This window comes from Geotrypetes seraphini, chromosome 2 (assembly GCF_902459505.1).
Source record: "Geotrypetes seraphini chromosome 2, aGeoSer1.1, whole genome shotgun sequence".
In the NCBI taxonomy this organism is placed as follows: domain Eukaryota; kingdom Metazoa; phylum Chordata; class Amphibia; order Gymnophiona; family Dermophiidae; genus Geotrypetes; species Geotrypetes seraphini.
Genome location: NC_047085.1, coordinates 448,486,256 through 448,502,749, shown reverse-complemented (window position 1 = coordinate 448,502,749; position 16,494 = coordinate 448,486,256). Strand labels below are relative to the sequence as shown.

Sequence of the window (16,494 nt, the reverse complement as noted above, 5' to 3'; positions counted from 1 at the left end):
TGCGGAAGGGCCTTCTTTTGGTGCGGATCCCTCCATATCGGCTTCGTTGCGGTCCCTTCTGGAGGCTCAGTTCGTGGAGCTCATGCAGACCATGGGGCCTCGGCTGATTGCCACCATCCAGGGTGACCTTCCAGCTTCGGCTTCGAGGGGCGGACCGCCCCCTCCTCCTCCTCCTCGCCGCAAGACCTCTTTGCTCGGCGAGGAGGAGCGGCGAGTGGTGTCCGGGTCCTCGAGGAGGTCCTCCGTTAGCGCTATACCTCCTTTGGAACCGATTCCCTCGAGGAGGGCCTCCCTTAGTGATATGCCTCCCTTGGAGCCCATCCCCTCGAGGAAAGCCTCGTTTAGTGACCTGCCTCCCTTGGAACCGATTACTCCGCCCCATGACTCAGTGTGGCGTCCACCTTCGGGGCCACCCAGTCCTGGGCATAGCAGGAAGCAGGACGAGTTCTCCGAACCCCCTATCAAACCTGGGCGGCGTCGGGAGAGGCGCTGACTCTTCCGACTCTGCAATCAACGGCATCGAGTCCAATCTGCTCCTTGGCGGCGTCTGAGCCAGTTTCTCACAGACGGGCTCGATCCCCTTCCAGGCATCGGGAGGGGCATCGATCCAGACATTCTTCGAAGCATTCCTCTCGGCACTCGACCGTCTCGCCTCAGAAGAAATTGCCTCGGTTGGGGTATGCTGCTTCGACTGGGTCTCCTCCTCCGGGCCCGGAGTTCGAGGACCCTGAGGTTTTCTACTCGTCCTGTTGCTCGCAGGCCTCTCTGGAGCCTGAAGCTTCTTCTTCTTCTAGTCCGTCTCGCAGACCGGCGACGGCGGACCAACTGTCCTTTTCATCGTTCCTCAGGCAGATGGCAGATGACATGGACATTACTCTCGATGCTGGGTCTCGATACTCCAAGGAATACCTCGATACCATGCACTTGCCTTGTCCTCCGGCGGAGTCCTTGCGGCTTCCCCTGCACAAGCTCCTCGACCAGACCTTCATGCGATGCTTCGAGTCTCCTTACTCTATCCCTGCGGTCCCTGGCAAATTGGATGCGCGGTACCGCACGGTGCATCATAAGGGCTTCGAGGGTCCTCAGCTTTCTCACCAGTCCCTCCTGGTCGAATCCTCGCTCAAGCGGTCTCATCCTGGCCAGGTCTATGCTTCAGTCCCTCCGGGCCGCGAGGGCAGAACCATGGATAAGTTTGGTCGACGCATCTATCAGAATTCGATGATGGCGTCTCGGGTCCTGAATTACAATTTCCACTTTGCAGCCTACTTGGAATTTTTTCTACCTGTGCTTCGGAAGTTCACACCGTACATCGAGTCCCAGGCTAGGTTTGAGTTTGAGGAAGTGGTTGCTTCGCTGTCCCAACTTCGGCTTCAGTTAATGCAATCTGGCTATGATGCGTTCAAGCTCTCAGCCCGAGCGGCGGCCTGCTCGGTGGCAATGCGCCGGTTAGCCTGGTTGCGGACCATTGATATGGACCCGAATCTTCAGGACCGCCTGGTGAACGTCCCGTGTGCTGGGGCGGATCTTTTTGACGAATCCATCGAGACTGTTACGAAGAAGTTGTCTGACCACGAAAAGTCCTTCCAATCTATCCTTAGGCCGAAGCCTAAGCCTCAGCAGTCTCGACCTTCTCGTCCGCTGTTGATTTATCAGCCGAGGCAAACTCCACCTGCGAGGCAACCGGCGAAGCGCCAGCCTCCCCAGAAGGGTCAGCCTAAGTCTCAGTCGCCTGCTGTCCCTAAGACCACTCAGCCTTTTTGACTGTTTCGTTGAGGGCATAACCAACCTCGTTCTGCCTCCCCCTGTTTTTCCCATCGGAGGGTGCCTCCATCATTTTTATCATCGCTGGGAGGCCATAACAACCGACCTCTGGGTCCTTACTATCATCATGGAAGGATACTCTCTTCATTTCCGTCGGGTCCCTCCGGACCACCCTCCAAGAGAGTATCCTTCCAACTTGACTCAGACCGCCCTTCTTCTCCAGGAAGCTCAGGCTTTGCTCCGGCTTCGTGCCGTGGAGCCGGTCCCGACGGACCAACTGAACCAGTGGTTTTACTCCCGGTACTTCCTTGTTCCGAAGAAGACGGGCGACCTGCGACCCATTTTGGACCTCAGGGCCCTCAACAAATTCCTAGTCAGAGAAAGGTTTCGCATGTTGACACTTGCTTCTCTCTACCCTCTCCTCGAGCAGAACGACTGGTTATGCTCTCTGGATCTCAAGGAGGCCTACACTCACATTCCCATTCATCCAGCCTCCCGCAAGTTCCTCAGATTTCGGGTGGGACATCTACATCTGCAGTATCGAGTGCTTCCATTCGGTCTGTCCTCGTCTCCCAGAGTCTTCACGAAGTGTCTGGTGGTGGTGGCCGCTGCACTCCGGAACAGGGGTCTTCAGGTATTTCCATACCTCGACGACTGGCTCATCAAGGCCCCGTCAGCTCCAAAGGTCATTTCGGCGACCTTGACCACGATCTGCTTCCTGCAGAGCCTGGGCTTCGAGATCAATTTTCCCAAATCTCATCTGCAGCCTACCCAGTCCCTTCCCTTCATTGGGGCGGTACTGGACACCATTCAGCTAAGAGCATTCCTTCCTCCTCAGCGCATGGATGCTCTTCTTCGTCTCTGCCAGTCTGTGTCTTCTCGCCAGTCCATCTCAGCGAGACACATGATGGTCCTCCTGGGCCACATGGCCTCTACAGTTCATGTGACACCCTTTGCCAGGCTCCATCTCAGAATTCCTCAGTGGACCCTAGCTTCTCAATGGACTCAAGTGTCAGACCCGTTGACTCGACACATCATAGTTACTCCTGCTCTTCGGCAGTCTCTACTTTGGTGGATGACCTCTTCGAATCTATCCAGAGGTTTGCTGTTTCACACTCCTCCTCATCAGAAGGTTCTCACAACCGATTCCTCGACCTATGCCTGGGGGGCTCATCTGGATGGGCTTCGCACTCAGGGATTCTGGACCAGTGCGGACCGCCTCCATCAGATCAATCTTCTGGAGCTCAGAGCCATCTTCTATGCTCTTCAAGCTTTTCAACATCTGCTTCACGACATGGTGGTCCTCATCCGTACAGACAACCATGTCGCCATGTATTATGTGAACAAGAGGGGGGCACGGGATCGGCCTCCCTCTGCCAGGAAGCTCTCAGAGTCTGGGATTGGGCAGTTCGCCACAATGCCTTCCTCAAAGCTGTCTACATTCAGGGGAAGGACAATGTCTTGGCAGACAACTTGAGTCGTCTCCTCCAGCCTCACGAATGGACTCTCCATTCCAACCCCCTTCATCAGGTCTTTGCACAATGGGAGACGCCTCAAATAGACCTCTATGCGGTTCCCCACAACTTCAAGCTGCCTCAGTTTTGCTCCAGGATCTACACTCCTCATCGACTCGAGGCAGATGCCTTTCTGCTGGATTGGGGGAATCAATTTCTTTATGCGTTTCCTCCATTTCCTCTCATTCAAAAGACTCTGGTCAAGTTGAAATCAGACCGAGCCACCATGATTCTAATAGCTCCTCGGTGGCCCAGGCAACCTTGGTTCTCCCTTCTACTTCAACTCATCAGCAGGGAGCCATTTCTTCTTCCAGTGTTTCCTTCACTGCTTACTCAGCATCAGGGATCTCTACTTCACCCCAACCTGCAGTCTCTCCACCTGACAGCTTGGTTCCTCTCAACATAACTCCCCACCAGTTTTCCCAGGCGGTGAGGGATGTCTTGGAGGCTTCCAGGAAGCCTGCTACTCGTCAATGCTACTCCCAGAAATGGACTAGATTTTCTTCATGGTGTATTTCCAATTCTAAGGAGCCTCAGCGAGCCTCCCTATCCTCTGTGTTGGACTATCTTCTATACCTGTCTCAGTCCGGTCTCAAGTCGACATCTATACGAGTCCACCTGAGTGCTATTGCGGCTTTCCATCAGCCTCTACAGGGGAAACCTCTCTCTGCTCACCCTGTGGTTTACAGATTTATGAAAGGACTTTTTCATGTCAATCCTCCTCTCAAACCGCCTCCGGTGGTTTGGGACCTCAATGTTGTCCTTTCTCAGCTTATGAAACCTCCTTTTGAGCCTCTAAGCAAGGCTCCACTAAAGTTTCTCACTTGGAAGGTGGTTTTTCTGGTGGCCCTCACATCTGCTCGCAGGGTCAGTGAGCTTCAGGCCTTGGTGGCGGACCCACCTTTCACAGTTTTCCATCATGACAAGGTGGTCCTCCGCACTCATCCGAAATTCCTACCTAAGGTGGTCTCTGAATTTCATCTCAACCAATCCATCGTGCTTCCAGTGTTTTTTCCAAAGCCTCATTCTCATCCTGGAGAATCAGCTCTGCACACTCTGGACTGTAAACGTGCTTTGGCTTTCTACTTGGATCGCACCAAACCAACAGAACTGCTCCTCAACTTTTCGTCTCCTTTGATCCAAACAAGTTGGGACGACCTGTATCGAAGCGCACCATCTCCAACTGGATGGCGGCTTGTATCTCTTTCTGCTATGCCCAGGCTGGATTACCCCTTCCCTGTAAGGTCACAGCCCATAAGGTCAGAGCAATGGCAGCCTCTGTAGCCTTCCTCAGATCAACACTGATTGAGGAGATTTGTAAGGCTGCCACTTGGTCCTCGGTTCATACATTCACCTCTCATTATTGTCTGGATACTTTCTCCAGAAGGGATGGACAGTTTGGCCGGACAGTTTGGCCAAACAGTGTTACAAAATTTATTCTCCTAAGTTGCCAACTCTCCCACCATCCCATTGAGGTTAGCTTGGAGGTCACCCACTAGTGAGAATGCCTGCCTGCTTGTCCTGGGATAAAGCAATGTTACTTACCGTAACAGTTGTTATCCAGGGACAGCAGGCAGCTATTCTCACGTCCCACCCACCTCCCCTGGGTTGGCTTCTCTGCTAGCTACCTGAACTGAGGAGACACGCCCGGAGTATCGGGCGGGAAGGCACTGGCGCATGCGCGGTGCGGGCATCTCGAAACTTCTGAGTTTCTTCAAGCAAGACATGCTTGCAAGATGTCCGTATCGGGGCTCTGTCGGATGACATCACCCACTAGTGAGAATAGCTGCCTGCTGTCCCTGGATAACAACTGTTATGGTAAGTAACATTGCTTTCTTCACCCTGGAAAAGCGGAGACTTAGAGGCGACATGATAGAGACTTATAAAATCATGAAAGGCATAGAGAAGGTGGAGAGGGACAGATTCTTCAGACTAGCAGGGACAACAAAAACAAGAGGGCATTCAGAAAAATTGAAAGGAGACAGATTCAAAACGAATGCTAGGAAGTTCTTCTTTACTCAGAGGGTGGTGGACACCTGGAATGCGCTCCCAGAGGAGTTGATAGGACAGAGTACAATATTGGGTTTCAAAAAGGGATTGGATGACTTCCTGAAGGAGAAGGGGATTGAAGGGTACAGATAGAGGGTAACTATACAGTATAGTAAATGAATAGGGAATAAACGATTTGGGTGAACGATCATTTGCAGGTCATGGACCTGAGGGGCCGCCGCGGGAGCGGACTGCTGGGCACGATGGACCCCTGGTCTGACCCGGCAGAGGCAATGCGTATGTTCTTATGTTTAGTGTCAGCAACAACATGATGCATTTAAGTGTTATCTTACTCCAAGCATATTGGCTCTGCCCCCCCCAAGTACTTTGAACAGTTGCAATCTCACTCATATCATCCGATGGCCATTTTACAACTACTGCTATTACTGAAAATATTTCATTGCTTACCAAGTATAAATTCATGGGAGTCTGGCTCTGGAATGAGAGGTGATTAAAAAACAGTTGGCAGAACCAGTAGTAATCTAAGGATTTTATTTTATTTTTTATTTTTTTACAAAGGGCTTTCCTGGCTGGAGGGAGCCAAAGCTCAAGATCTTAAGAGACAGAAATTAAAAAATAGTGCAAAAAGGTTCAAACAGGGAATTTATAATAGACATGTTATTAGCAGGAACATAACCAGCCTTCCAAAATTTTGATTGGGGGGGGCTCAGGGTGGACTTGGGAGATAGTGCATTCTTCTTTCCATCATGTGTTAAACATATCTTTGCTGGCGGGATGCTGATGTTCTGCCAGCCAGGAGACTTGGTGCTCGGGCATCTCCCTTCCTCCTTGTGCTGTGAAGATCTGCAACATGCCTTCAGCCATCAGCTCCAGGACTCCTCAAACATAAGATGTCCCTGCATCAGTGGCTGGAGGCACACTGCTGACTTAAGTATTGCAGGGGCAGCGGTGCAGGGAGGGAGGGAGCAGCTGAAAAATCAGGCAAGATAAAGTATGAAAATGTGTTCAAGTCCTTTGAGCCCAGTGCTCACCTCAGTGCTTTTTCCCCTACTATTTGGGTTTCTGCCAGGTAACTGGATTGGCTTGGATTGGCCACTGTGGAAACAGGATTCTGGAATAGATCGGCCATTGATCTGATTCAGTATGATTTTTCTTACATAAGAATAGCCTTACTGGGTCAGACCAATGGTCCATCAAGCCCAATAGCCCATCCTCATGGTGGCCAATCTAGGTCACCAGTACCTGGCAAAAACCTAAAGAGTAGCAACATTCCATGCTACTGATCAAGGGCAAGCAATGACTTCCCTCATGTCTTTCTTAATAACAGACTATGGACTTTTCCACCAGGAAATTGTCCAAACTTTTCTTAAAACCAGCTACACTATCCATTTTTATCACAAGATCTGGCAATGCATTCCAGAGCTTAAGTGAAAAAATTTTTCCTCTTCATTGGTTTTAAAAGTATTTCCCTGTAACTTCATTGAGTGTCCCCTACCTCACACCGAACCATCTGATCTCGGGCTTTCCCCCGGCATCTCAGTTTAAAAGCTGCTGTATCTCCTTTTTAAACATTAGTGCCAGCAGCCTGGTTCCATCCCAGTTAAGGTGGAGTCCATCCTTTCAGAGCAAGCTCCCCCTTTCCTAGAAGATTGCCCAGTTCCTAACAAATCTAAATCCCTCATTCCTGCACCATCGTCTCAAACATGCATTGCAACTTCAGAGCTCTGCCTGACTCTTGGGTCCTGCACGTGGAACTGGGAGCACTTCCAGGAGATTTTGGATTGTGGCTTCCAGAAACTTCCTGCCACATTTCCCTATGTCATTGGTACCCACATGTAGAGCAAGACAGCAGGTTCCTCTCTAGCACTGTCTAAAATCTTATCTAAGTGATGCGTGACCTTCGCACCAGGCAGACAAGTAACCAAACAATCCTCACATGCACCAGCTATCTACATGCTTAATGATCGAATCTCCCACTATAATGGCTGTCCTAACCCTTCCCTCTTGGGCAGAAGCCCCTGGACACACATCCTTGGTGCAGGAGGACATTGCATCCCCTGGCTACAGGGTTGCCTCCTAATTCACCAGGGTGATACTCTCCTTCATGAAAACCTTTTTCTTATGAGGCAGCAACAAGGCTGCCAGTTTAGAGGTGGGACTTATCTGCATCATCCCTGTAGGTATCCTCTACGCACCTCTCTGTTTCCCTTAGCTCCTCCAAGTCTGCTACTCTAGCCTCAAGAGATCGGACCCGTTTCCTGAGTGCTAGGAGCTCTTTACACCGAGCACACACATAAGACCTCTCAACAACTGGGAGAAAATCAAACATGTGACACTCAGTACAAAAGACTGGATAGCCCCCATCTTTCTTCTGGACTGCTGCCTGCATCTTAATATTGGTGATTTCTTTCTTAAGTTGCGATGGGAGTTCCCCTAAGATTACTAGTTATGTGTCAGGTCATGGTAATGTTTAATTTTTATTATTATTATTTTGCAGTGCTGTAATTGGTAAATTACCTCTAGGGATTTCTCAGACAATTTCTTAAGAGCTAATTATGTTTGTAGCCTTCTAATTGGTTCAAGGAAGAGATCAGACCAGGGGTAGGTGGGAGGAGGGGAGGGTTAAACACTAAACAAGACTGCTATTTGTGCCCTAATCTGATCTAATGCTCTGAAATGCAACCTAAAATACTAATCTAGACTAAAACACTTTTTATATATAAACCCTAACAGACTCAAAAGGCTACATTATTGCCCAAACTGACTTTGCTGAAAAAGCAGAGTACTGAACTAAAAAAGAGAAGGACAATGAAATAACCTCCTGAAGCCCAAGTTTTACCTTTTCCCAAGTTTGAATGCTAGCAGGTAAGATATTCCAATGGCGTTTCTCTTCCCCTTGTAAGTAAGATATTCCAATGGAGTTTTTCTTTCCCTTAGCAGACCCTCTCTCTGCTCCTACTTAAATTTCTTATTGTAACATTTTTCACATAGTTTGGCCCTTAAAAAGGGAGGCAAGTTCATATTAGGTTCCAAACTTTGCAAGGGTTGAACTAATCCAAAAAATTTAAATCCCAACAGGTTTTGTACGGCTGCAGCGCCTAGACAAAGTGGCTGTTTTGTGTTATGTGCAGTATGGCACTCTAAAGGTGACCTCCATTAAGCTGCCTGTAAGTCTCAAATCATTAGAAATCCAACCAAAAAATTATGCATGGTTCAATGACAACATAAAGTTTTGTTCAATTTGGAGGAGATTGAGCATGGACCCCCCGGTCCACTTTTGGCTGGATCTTAAGATCTTTTCACAAAACAGCACAAAAATTCCTTTTTCAAAATTGTATTTAAAAATTTGCTTTTATAAAACAAAATGATTTTCCATATTTGGTGGTCTGTAATCAGACCTAACAGTTGTGGCATCTGAACGGTTATGAGCCACTGATGAGAGAGCTGTTTTTGCTCCATGGGACCCGGTTTACTTGTTACATGCCATGACAGATTAGTTTTCCTTGGATAGGAAATAGTGTTTTAGTATAACCTCTCCACCACCTCTGGTGCTTTCTGATGTTCCACTGGGAATATTTCACCACCTTAGTGAATTGATTTATATACAATCAACTCCACTTAAGTGTATGCCCTTTGGACCAGGTCTCCACGTGTGCTTAAACGGAGTGTGCACTTAATAGGAGTGGAGGGGGAGGCTGTAGTTAAGCCAGCTCAGTTTAAATATGGTGCGTGGGCTGCTGGAGCCTAAAGTACAGGAAAGCTATGCCCTACAGCAGGGGTGTCAAACTCAATCACGTCGCGGGCCAAATGTTTTTATTAAGATACTTAGGGGTCCTTTTATTAAGGTACACTAACCGATTTAGCGCGCGCTAAATGCACACCTTAATAAAAGCACCCCTTAGCCTTAGTAGAAGTATAGGGTTACAACCTCTCTGACATAAGAACATAACAGCTGCCATATTGGGACAGACCGAAGGTCCATCAAGCCCAGTATCCTCCTTCCAACAGTGGCCAACCCAGGTTCACAAATGTACACTTAGCATATCACATTGAGGTAATAGTCAATTGCTGACACTAAAAACCACCTTGAGTTGACTTTCTGGTCAGGTAGATGGTTTAGGAATGCAAAACTGTGTGTCTGGGATGAGTTCAGATTAACACAAATGTGCACTGAAGTGTAAATGTCAGAAGCCAGATACATCCCAGGGATTCTGTGTTTAAAAACCATTCCAGCTGTGCTTTCTTGCTTTAGGAGTTCAGCTGTGTGATTTATATTTTTCTTCCAGTATGTATTACAGTTAGATGTGACTGATAATCATAGAGAAAGAACTCATCTCTTCAATAGTGCAGGCAGCCAGGAGGACTAGGCAGACCCGAACAGCGATGGCAGCCGGAAGAGTGCAGATGACTACGAGCGGCAGAAGAGAGCGTCGAGATCATAGTGTCGCACAGCGTGGCGGCTATGAGACTTGCCCACAAGAAGGCATGAGCTGTAGATTCACGCATCTCAAACTTGGCGCATGAATCTACAGCTGATGTCTTCCTGCGGACAAGTCTCGCGGCCGCCATGCTGTGCTCCCAACGCTCTCTACTGCCACTCGCGGTCGCCTGCATTCTCTCAGCTGCCATCGCCATTCAGGTCAGCCTAGTCCTCCCGGCTGCCTCGTCCTCCCAGCTAGCCAGCTTAATTACAAATATTTAATTGTCTGGTGAGTGGAAGCAGAGTACTCACTTTCCCAGCTGTCCCAGCGCTTAAGCTGCTGTGTGAAGCCTAGCCATTCTCTGACAAAACGTGATTGCATTTAACCGGACTGAACATAACGTGACAAAATAGAGGTTGGACCTATGACACCAGTGCGGATTGTGTACTTATCCGAATCGCAAATATCTGGAGTTTACGTCCATTGACTTTAATGTGAAAAAAAAAAAACAGGACCGTGGTGGTAGGCTGCAGATAACTGAAGCGTGTGCTTAACAGACATGCACTTAGGTGGAATCGACTGTGGTGTGTAATGGACACTTATTTCCAGGATTGAATATGGGAATTTTACAAACTTCGGCTTGGAAGGGTCTTACCCAAGTTGAACACTATTTAAGAGAGGATAGAAACATGATGGCAGATAAAGGCCAAATGGCCCATCTAGTCTGCCCATCCGCAGTAATCATTATCTCTTGAGAGATCCTATGTGCTTATTCCTGGCCCTCTTGAATTCAGACACAGTCTCTGTCTCCACCACCTCTTCTGGCTGTTCCAGGAGACTGTTCCACGCATCTACCACCCTTTCTGTAAAAAAGTATTTCCTTAGATTACTCCGGAGCCTATCACCGCTTAACTTCATCCTATGCCCTCTCATTGCAGAGTTTTCTTTCAAATGAAAGAGACTTGACTTATGTGCATTTACATTACGTAGGTATTTATTTATTTATTTCCTCAATTATTTAGCCCGTCCTCCCAAAGGAGCCCAGACCGGGTTACAAGGTGCATCCACAATATAAACAAGACAGGACAGAGATGACATAATTTACAATATAGACATGACAATAAAACATATACATATACATTAAGCAGCATCTGGTGAGAGTTAGGTGGCGTAGGTGCGTTGACTCCGATGGCATTTCTGGGTGCATGTCCTTAAGGCGTTGGGTTTGAAAATGTCTCTATCATATCTCCCTTCTCCAGTCTTTCCTCCAAAGTATACAGATTGAGATCTTTAATTCTGTCCCCATACGCCTTATGATAAAGAAACGTACCTCTAGACCGACTCCATCCTTTTTATATCTTTTTGAAGGCGCAGCCTCCAGAATTGTACACAATATTCTAAATGAGGTCTCACCAGAGTCTTATACAGGGGCATCAATACTTCCTTTTTCCTACTGGCCATACCTCTTCCTATGCACCCTACCATCGTTCTAGCTTTCGCCGTCACCTTTTCAACCTGTTTGGCCACCTTGAGATCATAACATACAATCACACCCAAGTCCCGCTCTTCTGTCATGCACATAAGTTCTTCACCCTCTAAACTATACCATTCCTTTGGGTTGTTGCAGCTGAATTGAAGAAAATGGGTTTGTAGGTGCACCTGTACTTGGACGACTGGCTGTTCAGAGTCTCCTCATTTGCTGAGAGTCAGTGCACTGTGGATCAGGTGATCTGGATTTTGGAGGACCTCGGTTGGATTGTGAATTACAGAAAGAGCAGTTTGTTGCCCACGCAATCTATGGAGTACTTGGGTGTTCTGCTCGACACTGTGGTGGGCCACATCTATTTTCCAGATGCACACAGACAAAATGTGCTCAGATTTCTTCTCTTCTGGACAAGGCTGCTCCATCAGTGTGGGACTACCTTCAGGTCCTGGGATTCATGGCAGCCACACTGGATGTAGTGCCATGGGCGAGGGCATACATGTGTCTTCTCCAGCATGCGCTGCTCTCTGCTGGGCTCCGCAGAAAGATGCGTTATAGACCTCTCTTCCTTGGGCTCTAGAGGCAGCATGAATTGGTGGCTCTTCTTGCAGTCTCTGTCCATAGGCATGCCACTGCGGATTGCTTCTTGGGTCATCATGATGTCAGATGCCAGCCTTCGAGGCTGTGGAGCCCATTATAATCATTGTCCCATTTAGGTGTGTTGGACCCCATTCTCAAAGGAAATGGTTGATCAACAGGTTGGAGCTGTGGGCCATTCATTTGGCTCTGGTGAGATTACAGAAGACGAGGGACAAGCAGTTAAGGGGCTGGAGGAGTTATCGTACAGTGAGAGATTAAAGAAAATGGGCCTCTTCTCCCTTGAAAAGAGGAGACTGAGAGGGGACATGATCGAAACATTCAAGATAATGAAAGGAATAGACTTAGTAGATAAAGACAGGTTGTTCACTCACTCCAAGGTAGAGAGAACGAGAGGACGCTCTCTAAAGTTAAAAGGGAATAGATTCCGTACAAATGTAAGGAAGTTCTTCTTCACCCAGAGAGTGGTGGAAAGTGGAATGCTCTTCCTGAGGCTGTTATAGGGGAAAACACCCTCCAGGGATTCAAGACAAAGTTAGACAAGTTCCTGCTAAACTGGAACGTACACAGGTAGGGCTAGTTTCAGTTGGAGCACAGATCTTTGACCTAGGGGCTGCCGCGTGAGCGGACTGCTGGGCACAATGGACCATTGGTCTGACTCAGCAGCGACAATTCTTATGTTATTATGGGTCTTCTCCAACAATGCAACAGCGGTGGCCTATGTCATTGGCTAAGGAGGTACAAAGAGTGCATCTCTGGCTCTGGAAGACCGCATGATCTTTCACTGGGCAGAGCATCACCTCCAGGCGCTCTCCGCAGCGCAAATGGCAGGAGTCGACAATATTCAAGCAGGCTTTCTCAGCAGGCAGAGTTGATCCAGGTGAGTGGGTGCTGTCCTCAGTGGCAGTCCGTGTTGTGCTGTGATAGGGTCTGCCTCGCTTCGACCTCATGGCCATGGCGAAGAATAACAAGGCAGATCACTTCTTCAGTGAAAGAGCCAAGCCAGGAAGCAAGGGTCTTAACGCTGTTCAGCTATGGCCGCAGGGAGACCTTTTGTGTTTTTCCTCCCTGGCACACGATAAGCCGAGTCATTCGGTGGATCATAGTCTATCTGGGACAAGTCATTCTGGTGGCTCCGGACTGGCCTCGCAGCCTGTGGTACACAGATCTGATGCATCTGTATTAGGGTCGCGGCTTGCAGTTCTGCATACATCCAGACATTCTTTTTCAAGGTCCGGTCTGCATGGAGGATCCGAATCGCTTAGCTCTTACAGCATGGCTGTTGAGCACGCTACTTTATTGCTCAAAGTATATTCTGAGGTAGTCATTGCTATTCTGCTCAAGTCTAAGAAGTGGAAGACTTTCCAACATTAGTGCAACCAAAAGAAGCTTTGGTTATCAAAAGTAGTAGCTGAGAAGGTAAAGAATAAGAGGTTAGTTTTCATAAATTATAAAAGATCGCTGAAAGAGGAAGACAGGCAAAAATATCTGGAAAATTTAAGAGAGGCTGGTTGTGTAGTCAGGAAAGCAAAGATGCAAATGGAAGAAAAAATAACTGACACGGTAAAACGGGGAGACAAGACATTTTTTTAGATATATTAATGATAGGAAGAAGTTCAAAGTGGCATTGTGAGACTCAAAGGTGAATGGGAGGAATATGTAGAAGCTGGTAAAGAAAAGGCCGAATTGCTTAACAAATACAGTCAAACCTCGGTTTGCGAGTAACCTTGTTTGCGAGTGTTTTGCAAGACGAGCAAAACACTCAGCAAACTTTTGACTCACAAAATTTGCGCACCCCCCCCCCCAATAACCGGCATCGCTTCCCCCCCGCTCGCAAAGGCCCCCTCGCTCCAACCGGCACCACCTCCCCCCCACTGCGCGAACCGGCCCCCCCGCCAGTACAACTTAAATTTACCCACCTCCCCGTCTAGCACTGGCACCAGCACGCAGGCACAGCTCGTGTGCCTAGAAGAGCTTCCTGCTTCGGTTCATAGACAAAAGCGCGCCTTTGTCCCGGCGCACTTTTGACCTAACACCGGCTTCTGCCTGCCTTGAGCATGCATCTGCGCATGCTCAAGGACTTCTATTCTCCCTCTCGCCGAGAATCTCGGCGAGAGAGAGAATTAGAAGTCCTTGAGCATGCGCAGATGCATGCTCAAGGCAGGCAGGCAGAAGCCGGAGGTGTCAGGTCAAAAGCGCGCCGGGACAAAGGCGCACTTTGTCTATGAACCGAAGCCGGAAGATCTTCTAGGCACACGAGCTGTGCCTGTGTGCTGGTGCCGGTGCTAGACGGGGAGGTGGGTAAATTTAAGTTGTACTGGGAGGGGGAGGCGGTTCGCGCGGTTGGGGGGGTGCTGGTTGGAGCGAGGGGGCCTTTGCAAGCAGGGGGGGAGCGATGCCGGTTATCGGAGGTGGGGGGGGTGGGAATGTATCAAAGCGAGTTTCCATTATTTCCTATGGGGAAACTCGCTTTGATAAACGAGCATTTTGGATTACGAGCATGCTCCTGGAACGGATTATGCTCGTAATCCAAGGTACCACTGTACAGTGAAACCTTGGTTTACGAGCATAATTCGTTCCAGAAGCATGCTCGTAAACCAAAACACTCATATATGAAAGCAACTTTTCCCATAAGAGTTAGTGTAAACTTGAACAATTCGTTCCACATCCCCAAAACTTAATTACCATTAGGGACGCCTCCACCGCTGCCTCTGCCACAGACCTATCCACGCTGCTCTACCAATTCTCCTCTGCTGCTTTTCGCTGCCTCTCACTGCGGGTGGTGCTGGCTGTAAGCAAACCACCGCCGCCACAGAACCCGACTGGACACTATTGGCTCTGCTGCTCCCGGATGCTGCCCCCACCTCTCCGGATGCCACTACCCCCTCTGCTGGGACTCTCAGGTGCTGGCTCACTCCTGCCGGACGCACCCCGACTCCCATGCTCCACCCGCGGCCACCGGTGCTGCTATCGCCTCTTCCCCCCCCTCCCCGACTGGCCCTGTCATTACCCTGCACCGCCGGCGATAGAAAGTGCCTGCCGTCGGTCTGCTGCTGAGCCTTGAGCATCTGCGCATGCTCAGGCCTTCTGGATCTCACCCTCTCCGAGATTCTCAAGAGATCTCAAGTCTCATGAGAATCTCGGTGAGGATGAGATCCAGAGGCCTTGAGCATGCCCAGATGCTCAAGGCTCAGCAGCAGTCGGGCGGCAGACCCTTTCTAACTCCGGTGGCACACGGGTAAGGACAGGGCCGGTCGGTAGATGCGGAGGAGACGATCGTGAAGGGAGGGAGCAGCGCGGTTGGCCTCGGGGGGCGCAATACTGTTGGTTCCTGTGATTGGGTGGGGGCTCGCAAATCGAGTCAATGCTCGGTTTGCGAGTCAAAAGTTTGCTGAGTGTTTTGCTTGTCTTGCAAAACACTCGCAAAACGGGTTACTCGTAGACCAAGGTTAGACTGTACTCGTATATCAAAGCGAGTTTCCTCATAGGAACTAAGGGAAACTCGCTTGATGCGTTCCAACCCATCCCCTCTCCCCCGAGACCAGCGGCGTTGCTTCACCTTAACCCCCCCCCCCCCCCCCCCCAGGGCACTTGCTCTGCTCCACATCCCTCCCTCGCGATCCGGCATCCCCCTGCTCATTTCGCCCCCACTACCGGCCGCGATTTGGCATTTCCCACCCATCCAAACACGTTGGCTTACCCCCATATGGCAACAGCACAACGCACAGGACATGCCGGTGCCCAAAGATCTGCCGTCTTCCTTTTGTTGGGCCTTGAGCATCTGTGCATGCTCAAGGCCTTCTAGTCTCACTCTCTACGAGATTCTCGGAGTCCGAAGACGGCACATCTTCGGGCACCGGCATGTCCTGTGCATTGGTGCCGGTGCCATATGGGGGTAAGCCAACGTGTTTAGGTGGGTGGGTGCGTGGTGGATGCCAAATCGCGGCGGGGGGGGGGGGGCGCTCATAAAACTAGTCAAGCTCAGTTTCTGAGGCATCGATTTTGCGAATGTTTTGCTCGTCTTGCAAAACACTCGAAAACCGGTGCGCTCATAAACCAAGGTTTGACTGTATTTATGTTATGTGTTCACAGCTGAAGTGCCAGAAGCAGCACCGCAGTAACCATTATCTCTCAGAGATCCCACCTGCCTATCTCAGGCCCTCTTGAATTCAGACACAGTCTCTGTTTCCACCACCTCTTCCGGGAGACTGTTCCATGTATCTACCACCCTTTCTGTAAAAAAAGTATTTTCTCAGATTACTCCAGAGCCTATGACCTCTTTACTTCATCCTATGCCCTCTCATTGCAGAGTTTCCTTTCAAATGAAAGAGACTCGACTCATGCACATTTATATTACGTATTTAAATGTCTCTATCATGTCTTCCTTTCTCCTGCCTTTCCTCCAAAGTATACAGATTGAGATCTTTAAGTCTGTCCCCTTACGCCTTATCACAAAGACCACACACCACTTTAGATGCCTTCCTCTGGACCAACTCCATCCTTTTTATATCTTTTTGAAGGTGCTGGAACAGTTCTTGTAGAATGAGGAAAGACTGAAAAAGTTAGGACTCTTCAGCTTAAAAAAGAGATGGCTAAGGGGAGATATGATTGAAGTCTACAAAATCCTGAGTGGAGTAGAACGGGTACAAGTGGATTGATTTTTCACTCTGTCAAAAATTACAAGAAGTAGGGGACACACAATGTTACA

At 49.1% G+C, this 16,494-nt stretch overlaps 1 protein-coding gene across 6 annotated transcripts in view; it reads left to right on the top strand.

The window, feature by feature from the left end:
* EPC1 (enhancer of polycomb homolog 1) overlaps positions 1–16,494 on the top strand; it is a 387,306-nt gene that overhangs the window by 368,647 nt on the left and 2,165 nt on the right. The window contains exons 14-15 of one of the 6 annotated variants that reach the window (XR_004538165.1): positions 8,019–8,150; positions 8,364–8,452. The exons of 4 other annotated variants lie outside the window; for them this stretch is intronic. The gene's annotated coding sequence lies outside the window, so the exon portion shown is untranslated. The remainder of the gene's footprint in view (positions 1–8,018; positions 8,151–8,363; positions 8,453–16,494) is intronic. One more of the 6 variants, XR_004538164.1, reaches the window with a different exon arrangement.